The 9,608-nt window shown below is 34.7% G+C and overlaps 1 long non-coding RNA gene across 1 annotated transcript; it reads right to left on the minus strand.

The window, feature by feature from the left end:
* Positions 1-4,323: 4,323 nt before the first annotated feature.
* LOC117332505 lies at positions 4,324-6,792 on the minus strand. The gene is made up of 2 exons (XR_004533750.1): positions 5,138-6,792; positions 4,324-5,024 (listed from the first exon to the last, which is right to left on the minus strand). It is a non-coding gene; the product is annotated as an uncharacterized LOC117332505 (long non-coding RNA).
* Positions 6,793-9,608: the final 2,816 nt, after the last annotated feature.

Genomic DNA, 9,608 nt, shown 5'->3' on the forward strand with positions numbered 1-9,608 from the left:
CATCATTTTCTTGTACATTTCGGCGTTAGTTTCATTACATGTAGGCACAGACACTCATTTAATCATTGTTCGGACATGGATTTCATCAAAAGAAATTCTGCATGTTTCTGATGTCCAAATGCCCCTTTAATATTTTGTTTTACGGTAGCATGTATACATTATAAGCAGATGATTACCAGGTCTATTTCTTATCGACTGTCTAAAGGAGATTGTATTATTTATTAAATACTGTTACTCTTAAATTTCTTCCTGGATAGTTCGGATTTATGAAATTGTATTTTAATTTTCAAATGTCAAAATACTCAATAATGGATCGATGTTGAATAGATGTACAATGTGATACCTTCAAAGTGTATAGTTCTGCAGTACTGCATTCTCAGGAGTACATGTTCATACAAAATACAGTTAAAATATGTGTCTGTAATGTGTGTGTGCGTAAATATCTGAGAGTGTGTGTGATAGGTACATGTGCAATATTGTAATTTATTATGTTTGTGAGTTAACTAGACAAATGCATGGGAATGCCATACTAGCTTCCTTTGCAACTAAATCTTTTATATTATGGTAGAGGTATTGGACATGCAGCAATGCAGGGATACAACAGAATTAATTTGAGTAGGGACAGAAGACAATTTTCGACGATTCAATGACCATAATACACAAAATACAGTATTGATTATTTCTGTTCTAAATGTGACAATTATTTGCTACTCATGAAAAACTACTAGGGATGTAAATTGACTTACATTCCTGGTGCTATGAGTTGTATAGTCTACATACTGCTTAAGAAGGAATGTAAATTGACCATCAAATGCATCTGTGCTAGGGGATTTAGCCTACATACTGCTAAAGTAGGAATGTAAATTGACCATCAAAAGCATTAAGTGCATCTGTGCTAGGGGATTTAGCCTACATACCGCTGTGTTAGGGATGTCAGTTGACCTACACATCTGTGCTAGGGGATGTCATTTTACCTACACATCTGTGCTAGGGGATGTAAGTTGACCTATACATCTGTGCTAGGAGATGTAAGTTGACCTACACATCTGTGCTAGGGGATGTCAGTTGACATACACATCTGTGCTAGGGGATGTCAGTTGACATACACATCTGTGCTAGGGGATGTCAGTTGACCTACACATCTGTGCTAGGGGATGTCGGTTGACCTGCACATCTGTGCTAGGGGATGTAACTTGACCTACACATCTGTGCTAGGGGATGTCAGTTGACCTACACATCAGTGCTAGGGGATGTAGTTGACCTATACATCTGTGCTAGGGGATGTCAGTTGACCTATACATCTGTGCTAGGGGATGTCAGTTGACCTACACATCTGTGTTAGGGGATGTCAGTTGACCTACACATCTGTGCTAGGGGATGTCGGTTGACCTACACATCTGTGTTAGGGGATGTCAGTTGACCTATACATCTGTGCTAGGGGATGTAAGTTGACCTACACATCTGTGTTAGGGGATGTTGGTTGACCTACACATCTGTGCTAGGGGATGTCAGTTGACCTATACATCTGTGCTAGGGGATGTAAGTTGACCTACACATCTGTGCTAGGGGATGTCAGTTGACCTACACATCTGTGCTAGGGGATGTTGGTTGACCTACACATCTGTGCTAGGGGATGTCAGTTGACCTACACATCTGTGCTAGCGGATGTCAGTTGACCTACACATCTGTGATAGGGGATGTCAGTTGACCTACACATCTGTGCTGGGGATGTCGGTTGACCTACACATCTGTGCTTGGGGATGTCAGTTAACTGTCATTCTTTTTGCTGTTATTTGTACCCTACATAACGCTGTGCTAGGGATGTAAATTGATCATTAAGTGCATCTGTGCTTGGGGATGTGGCATATATACCAATGTGCTAGGGATGTAACTGAACCTTCAGTCGTTGTGCTATGTGATGTAGCTTACATAATGCTGTACTAGGGATGTAAGTTAAGTCTGTTCTGGAGGGTGTATCCTATATACCATTGTGATAAGGATGTAAGTTAACCTTATTCTTTATGCTATATGATGTAGCCTACATCAAGCTTTGCTGGGGATGTCGGTTGACCTACATATGCCACTGTGGTAGGGATGTTAGTTAACCTTCATTCTTTATGCGTTGAGATGTCGCCTACATACATTGTATATTTGTGCTATGGAGCATGTCACATAGATGGTAGTTGTAGATTGATTTTAGATGAGGATGTAAAGCAATATTAGACTTTAAAGTTTTGAAGAAAAAATCTGCAATACATTGAATTAATAGACGTTTAGAAGAAGCTATGTTTATGTAGTAATATTTGTTGGTCTAGTTATTAGAATGCACCCAATTTAATGTACTATAATTAACCTAATAGAGTCCTGGCACCTGTTATATACCAACTTCCCATAATGTTTGTCAAGGGGAGACGACACCCCCTGTAGATACCTTGATCTATTATTGATTTGTATAAAAGATATATACATGTTCGGTTGACAAACTTGACATTTGTACATACAAGAACATTTATGTTTGTTTTAGGCTGTGTAAATATATATAATTATTATTGTTTGTTTACTGAAGTTTAGGTTACTCATGTAGTTTTATGCCCTACAACAGAACCTTACTAATCTGACAACTCATCCATGCCATGTTGTTTTGCCTAGGGTAGCGAAATGGTCTAGATATGGAACTGGTCACATATATTTAAAACTTTTATAATCTGACATCCTTTAGGATATGACCTCATACGATATAAAAAGTTTATAATATGACATCCTACGAAATAAAACTCTCATAATCAGATATTCTGTGATATAAAACTTTTATAATCTGATATCCTACGATATATATAGCTTTTATGATAAAATGTCCTACGATATTAAACTTTTATAATCTGATATCCTACGATTGATAGCTTTTATGATAAAACATCCTACGATATAAAACTTTAATAATCTGATATCCTACGATATAAAACTTTAATAATCTGATATCCTACGATATAAAACTTTTATGATTAGATGTCCTACGATATTAAACTTTTATAATCTGATATCCTACGATATATAGCTTTTATGATAAAACATCCTACGATATAAAACTTTTATAATTAGATAGCCTATGACATAAAACTTTATAATCTGATATCCTACGATATAAAACTTTTATAATAAGATATTCTCTGATATAAAACTTTTATAATCAGATATAAAATATACGATAATATACAATATAAAACGTTTTTGCCATATTAAGATATGATACAGTAAATTCTTTTGTTATACAATACTGCAGTCATGGGCTACATGTACATTTGTATACAACCTTACAATTTTCGAAGTATTATCGACTATCTTTAACAATAATTGCATTTGTATGTGGGAACATGTTATTCAAATCTACAAGCATATGAAAAAAATTATATCAACAATTGTAGATAAAGGCACAATCTTATATTAGATACAGGCCGTGTAAAGATGGACTACAAATTATCAATAAATTATGTTAAACATTAAAACATAAATTTTCAATGTTTTGTCATAAATTAAGTATTGTTATCATATGAACTTGTTAAGGAAGATTGTGAAATCAAATATAAACACATTAAATAATGCTACATGCACTCTACAATATTTACGAATATACAAACCGTTGTTCACAAAATGTGTTATTTCATGTTGTACTGTAATGCTACTGTTATGTACAAATGTATATATAATACCCTAATTTAGTTGTGTGAGCAGCTAAAACATGAGATGTCTTCATACGGCAGTGTGCCAAACACAAGTACGATTTTCTCTTTTCCAGCGTATTTCCCCATGAAAAAATAAAATTATCCGTAAGAAAAAAAATGATTCCCACCTGAATGAAGAGTAGAACTAATATTAGTAATGTGCCTTCGTTTCTTCTAAAACTAGTATTTTAGGGTTAACAAGAAAAATAATTACTCAATAGTTGTTGAATATTTCATGATCAATAAAAGGATTTCTGATTTTATTCTGCTGAGAAATTTCCTTTTTTTACAGCCAATTATAATCATTATTATTTTAAATCTTTGGAAAAGGATAATTTGACTTTGACAACGGCGATTCCATTTAGATAGGAAAACTAACACTTAAGGACGAAATTATTCTAATTTTTGACACGCTACTATTCCTGTACTAGAAGAGATGAACCTGAGAAACAAACGCTATAAGTACTCTAATACTATCCTACGGTTTCACCACAAGAAGCTATCGATGATAGTTCTTTTTTACCAATATAAATGATATGTTCATCTGAAAAAAAGTTTATTTGGTATGTTGAAAAATAACTGTTATTCATTGAAATTTTCCTTATTTATCTATTTAAGTTTAAGCTCAACAGAAAACAAGTTTCTTGTTTACTGATTGTCGGAACATGTAGGTAAAATGAAATATTTCATTGGTGACTTGAAACCAATCCATTAAATTAAAATTGAAAACAAAAAAGCAATCTTTGAATCTCAATAGCAAAAAAAAAAAGTTATGTTTTGATAATTGCTTGAACATCCCTCCCTTTCCTTCTGGTCTGTCAATATACTCCTGAAAACACGACGAGCAAGTAAATGTTGGTATAATCAGCCGAATCAGTATAGAGTGACTCACAATAGTGTCTTATAATAGATTTGCTTTGTTATTTTTGTGAGAAGCACACCATGGTGACTATGCACTAGGCATAACTGTTAGATTGATGTTGAGCATTATATATGGTTGAATCTGTGGTGCATATTGACTTGTATTGTAGTACAACATAATGCCGAATCTCTCTATAAAATAGAGATCGTGTGTAATGTTGCTTCACTTTGTATTCTGTACAGTAATCTGAATGACTGATGTCCTTATAGAAGTTTACTGATAAGTTCACTAGCGCCTAAGAGAGCCGATGAATGGTTGTAGCTGTCTTTGAATTCTGTACAGTAACCTGAAGTGATGTACTTGTAGAAGTTCACTGATAAGTTCACTAGCGCCTAAGAGAGCCGATGAATGGTTGTAGCTGTCTTTGAATTCTGTACAGTAACCTGAAGTGATGTACTTGTAGAAATTCACTGATTAGTTCATTAGCGCCTAACAGAGCCGATGAATGGTTGTAGCGATGAACGGTTGTAGCTGTCTTTGAAATCTGTACAGTAACCTGAAGTGATGTACTTGTAGAAGTTCACTGTTTAGATCATTAGCGCCAAAGAGAGATGGTGAATAGTAGCTGTTTTTGTATTCTGTCCAGTAATCTCAATGACTTGATGTACTTGCAGAAGTTCACCATTTAATTCACTAGCGCCGAAGAGAGTTGGTGAACGGTTTAAGCTATCTGAATTCTGTATAGTAACCTGAAGAGCTCATGTACTTGTAGAAGTTCACTGTTTAGATCGGTGGCGCCAAAGGTAGCCGGTCAACGGTAGTAGTTCTCTTTGAATTCTGTACAGTAACCTGAGTGGCTGATGTACTTATATAATTAAAGTTGATTATAGTTCATTAGCGGCAAAGAGAGCTGGTGAACGGTAGGAGTTATGTCTACGCCCTGCTAATATTAAACAATTTTACTCTGTCTCTATGTTTATATTTGACATTTAATGATAATTTAGCCCCGGATGTTACATTTCACAATACTAAAATTACATTTTCACATGTACATTTTATCAAAACAGAAAGGTCTATATACTCTTAGTATTAATACAATATTTTTGAGTCGGGATGGCAATCATTGAGATATAAAAGTCTATATAGCCCAGCAGTTAAAAATGAAAGCCATATGAAGTTCCTGATATGTGTAAGTGTACAGTGTTGATTTAAATTCTAAAAGAAATCTATACATATACACTTTTTATCTAAAACTAATTATCCTGTTTTGTACAACATTCCTTTACCTTTATGTGGATTAGGTGGTGATGCCTAACACAATACGATGTTGTTTGTTTTGTTTCTATCATTGACAGATTAAACGTTGTTTGGAACATGATTCAGCGATGATTTTTAATTTTCCATGATACATGTACCTATATTTACTGTGATACTTGTTCTTAGTACTGTACTTGTTTTTAATACTTATTTATTTCATTTGCCCACCTGAATATGACATTTCCAAGATTGTTTTGTTTTTATTTTACCTTTTGATTATGTTGACTGATGTTCTGTTGGATATCGTGTACATTTCTTTCATATTCAAAATAAAAATATGTTTACTAAAATCTTGTAACAAAAATAGTTGACAATACATTTAAATGTATGCTGTAGAGCCAATACCTTCATATGGACATTGCATTCAACTGGATATCCCTAATTCTGCTGGATTGTGGAAGGCTTACTAGTTGTCCACATGGTCAACACATCATTTTGCAGTTTGGAAATATTTTTGATTATGAAATTAGTGTTATTACTGATTTAATTGATTATATTAATTAGATCGGAACATAATTGGATCAAATACGTCTGGTATTATGATCTTTTGATTGGGTCCAGTACATACCTAGGTATCGCTATGGAGTCGCCATGACCTCTCCACTCTACAAAATACAAAGCGGGTAAATGCTACCATAATTCATTACATATATTGACCATCTATATTCGTACTTATAACATGTTATGTTAGTAATATTTTTACTTTTTGTATATTTTTATGTTAGTTATATCCTTTGTGTGTTACTAGTTATTTATCTCTATTGCCTGTTACTATTTATATAATTTATGTAGTTATTTCAGATCTGTTAAATGTCGAGAGTTATAATGTACTGGATGAAGCCCATGTTGCTATACATAACAAGGTTGTATTGCATCAATAAATTCACATGTAGAAAACAAGAATGTCTTTATGTGGTTTCTGGTGTTGAATACAACATGACAAACTAGTCTCTCTTATACCAAAACAATTTCCCATACCCTCTCACCAACCATTTTCTTTAAATACCAATACGATTTCCCATACCCTTTTCTAAACAATTTCCTTTAAATACCAATACAATTTTTTAATAACAACATAATTTTCCCAACCATTTGCTTTAAATACCAATGCGATTCCACTTACCTTTTCCATAACCATTTCCTTCAAATACCAACACGATTTCCCTTACCCATTCCACAACAATTTCCTTTAAATACCAATGCATTTACCCTTACCCATTCCACAAAAAATTCCTTTAAATACCAATACAATTTCCCTTACCCTTTCTTCAACCATTTCCTGTTCATACCAATGCAATTTCCCTTATTCTTTTCAAGTTATGACTTGATATGGCCTTGTCCAGACCTCTTCCCGGTTGTCAATCTAAGTAACATGATTATGATTCTACCTTCATGCTCATTGTTTGGAACGGGATGAATTTTTTCCCGAGGGCGGACCCAGAAACTGGTTCTATAATTATTGTTCTTGTATTTATCTCAATAATCGTATGCGATATTCCGTGTAATCGCGGGAATCTCGACTATTTTCTAGTTTTAACTGGAGAAGGTAGTCCTCATTACGGGGCTACTGTGTGGATCTTGGTAGGGTTGGTTTATCGCATCTTCATGCCCAATTTACATGCCCAATACATCTTTGAATAGAAGTAGTGCACCCGACATTCCTCTATTAGAGCTCACTTCTTCACAAATCACATCAACTTGAAATATCCTAAATGCAATTGTTTTCTTATTGTCTTGTGAATATTGAATTATCTTGGCTCAAACGCTGTAATCTGGTTAAAATTCAACTGTTACAAGATTAAAATTTTAACATTTCCACCCTTGATTCTCCTACTGAACAAGCCTCTCTGTCTAGGTGGTGGAATTGCTGAAAAACTTTTCATTTGTTTAAATCCCTTCCGTCGTAGGTAAGAGAATTGTTGAAAAACTGTGTCTCCTATTATGCCCCTATGAACTTCGTGCAACCCTTAGTCACATCACCGCGCCGATACTCCAGATACAAATGTGTTTTACACATCAACTATACTGAATGAGAACTGCTAAAAAGGATCCCACAATTTCCCACAATGGATATACATTTCCATACCCATGTTCTCTCACCTCAAGTTCCTAGATATTGAATAACATACCAAGATCCACACAGTAACCCCGTAATGGGGACTACCTTCTCCACTTAAAACTAGAAAATAGTCGAGATTCCCGCGATTACACGGAATATTGCATACGATTATTGAGATAAATACAAGAACAATAATTATAGAACCAGTTTCTGGGTCCGCCCTCGGGAAAAAAATCGTCCCGTTCCAAACAATGAGCATGAAGGTAGAATCATAATCATGTTACTTAGATTGACAACCGGGAAGAGGTCTGGACAAGGCTATATAAAGTCATAACTTGAAAATAATAAGGGAAATTGTATTGGTATGAGAAGGAAATGGTTGAAGAAAGGGTAAGGGAAACACTTCCGCAATACATTAGGAGAGCATAACCAGTTATGTTTGTTTTCCATTTATATTAAGGAATCCTGTCATTTTAAACACACATGCCTTTTCAAAATAGATTGGATAAACATAAAAATAACTTTATAAATCTAAATGACATTTGTGGTGGTTTACCTCTATTTGATATGCTTTAAGGGAACTGCTCGCTTAAATAATGATAATTCAATATAGATCCGTAACTCCATTGCTATGTAATTCCTGCTTGAGCTCCGTAGTTATACTTAAAATGGAGCAGACTATTTCTCTAAAATGGTGAAAACTAAAAACATAAAATTCTTTTATACGGACGAAAAGACATTTTCTGCTTTATTTCATGAACTCAATGTCACTGTTCTAGGGGTAAGTGTGAGGGGGATGGTGAACACTCAATTCAAATATTACAATATTGTAATTACGAGGATGACATAGGTAAAACTTGGTTGGAATCATGTTCGTACGGAGAGGGAAGCTTTTTGAAAGCTTGAAATATTCCCGTTGCCAGTATTTGGCACTCTTTGGGTATATCTTTGCCTTCAGTGGGACTACACCTCTATCATCTTTATCACTAGCAAGTCCCCTGAAGTCAGCAAGGTTTCAGACCAAACGCCAAGCGGGCATTTTGGGAAAGTTCATTTCAGAAGGAAGTGTCCATTTGCGGACGTCTTCCAGACCATGCCCCAGTATTAAGTATTAACTAAAGTCAATATGAACCCATTATTCGGGATCAAACACATCGAGATCAGAATAGATATCTTTGTTATGGACATGCTCCATGATTCTTGTTCCCCTTAATTAATGGGACGGTTGCAGGCCCACTTCTATGTTTTAAAGTTTGTTTAACCTCTTTCTGATCATTTTCTAACTTCCTTCATGTATTTCTATAAGTGTGATGGTCCTGGAATCACCGACGAGTCATAGAAGGCCAAGATAGTGCCACGTACGATACAGTCTAATATTTATTATCCGACATACACTTTACGTTTCTATTTATAAACACTTCCACACATCTTTTGTACAATCATGATATAGTAAACGTCGGTAACATACAGGTAAGTTATCCGCCGTGCTGATAAATATTCATAGGTATCGATTGCCACCATTTAAATCTATGTAACCTATTAATCAAAACAGTAAAGTAAGAGGACAAATCCACAAGCATTACGTTACATTAAGATAACGTTCACTGATCCGTAATGTAAATTCCCATTCTCATGACCCTTGATCCAGGAA

Source organism: Pecten maximus, chromosome 8 (genome assembly GCF_902652985.1).
Source record: "Pecten maximus chromosome 8, xPecMax1.1, whole genome shotgun sequence".
NCBI classification, from domain to species: Eukaryota; Metazoa; Mollusca; class Bivalvia; order Pectinida; family Pectinidae; genus Pecten; species Pecten maximus.